Source organism: Portunus trituberculatus, chromosome 7 (assembly GCF_017591435.1).
Source record: "Portunus trituberculatus isolate SZX2019 chromosome 7, ASM1759143v1, whole genome shotgun sequence".
NCBI classification, from domain to species: domain Eukaryota; kingdom Metazoa; phylum Arthropoda; class Malacostraca; order Decapoda; family Portunidae; genus Portunus; species Portunus trituberculatus.
This window is the reverse complement of record NC_059261.1, coordinates 1,899,413-1,901,316: the sequence shown is the minus strand read 5'-3', so window position 1 is coordinate 1,901,316 and position 1,904 is coordinate 1,899,413.

The window sequence follows — 1,904 nt, the reverse complement described above, 5'->3', positions numbered from 1 at the left end:
CGGAAAAGTATTGGTGCCAATACTGACCCCTGTGGCACTCCGCTTTCTACTGCTCTCCACTTGGACTTCATATCTTTAACTACTGTCCTTATTTCTCTCCCCCTCAAATCATTTTCCATCAATCTCAATTTGCTTCCTTTTAAGCCACCTTTCTCCTTTAACTTCCACAGTAATCTTTCATGTGGCACTTTATCAAACGCCTTTTTTTTTTTTTAAATACAAATACAGTCAATCCATCCATCCCTCTCTTGTACTTTATCAACTATTCTAGAGTAGAAACTCAATAAATTTGTTACACACGACCGACCTTTCTAAAACCAAATTGGCTGTTTGATAATAATTTATTGTCTTTAAGAAACTCGATCCATTGTTTCTTTATTATTCTTTCACACATCTTGCATATTACACTAGTTAGTGATACCTGTCTGTAATTTAAAGGTTCTTCCTTCCTTCCTTTCTTATATATGGGAACCACCTCAGCTCTTTTCCATTCTACTGGTACTGTTTCAATTTCTATTGAGCATTTTATGATGTTGTATATAGAACTTGCTAGTTCTTCCCTAGATTCTTTTAGTATTCTGCCTGAGACTTTATCCGGTCCCATTGCCTTCTCTTCATCTAATTCCGTCAACTTTTTTTATTTCAAGCTTGGTTACTTTAATCTCTTTCTTATAGACGGTCTCTCTATTACCCTATAGTCTTTCGAATTTGGATTCCTTAATAAAGACCTCCTAAAATTTACTATTTAACAGTTCTGACATACTTTTTGGGTCTTCCACCATCCCGTTCTCTCTTTTTAACCTTTCTATTGTTTCTTTTTGCCTATTTTTTCCATTTATGAATATGTAGAACAATTTCGGTTGCTCCTTATATTTTTCGACAATGTTCTTTTCATAGTTCCTTTCCTCTTCCTTCCTCACCTTAACATATTAAATTCTCGCTGCCTTGAAGTTTTCCTTATTTTCTGGATTTCTATTTCTCCTCCACCTTTTCCATGTTCCATCTCTTTTCTCCTTTGCCTTAGCACGCCTTGCGTTAAACCAATCTTTCTTTCCTTCTTCTTTAGGTCTATATTTCGGGACATATTCTCTGACTCCTATTTTGTATATTTCCAGAAAAGTTATATTTCTCTTGCACCCTCTCTCCTCCCAGTTAACGTTTTTAAAATAGTTCTTGAGGTTCTCAATATCAGCCTTTCTGTAGTTCAATCAGTCTCCTTTGTATGATTCGTCTCTATCTTCCTTTCCCTCTTTTTTAACTATTTCTAATATTACATGGTCACTCTTTCCCAATGGGCACTTATATCTTATATCATCGTGTGTGTGTGTAACTTCCTACCTTAAAATCTAAGTTCTACAATTTTCTCTTTAGTGAAAATGTCTATCTTAAACGTAAAATGCTATTTCTGGGAACTTTGTATTGCGTCTAGTCTCTCTCTCTCTCTCTCTCTCTCTCTCTCTCTCTCTCTCTCTCTCTCTCTCAAACAGGCATAATATCATAAAAATCAAGAATATAAAAATACACCACCACCACCACAACCTATAGCCACACTTCTAGATCCAAATGGTAAAGGAGAAGAATAATGGGGGAACCGGGGTGAGGGAGATAGTGGACAACCACCCACCACAGCAACAGCAGCGGCCCTCACTGTTATCATATTGAAAGAAAATTTAGCCAATCTTTTAGAGTTGAAGACAATCCAGAGAGAGAGATAGAGAGAGAGAGGAGCATGCGTATTCTGAATGAGTGACGTCACTCAAATGGCGGGAAAATGTCTTGTAGCACAGACAGCCAAAAACGGACGAAGTAATGCTATGGAGTGCGGACTGTCGTCTTTATTTAATTATTTCCTTGAAAATCTCAGGTGCGGAAGTACGGATTCAAAATTTTGCTTTTCTGCACCT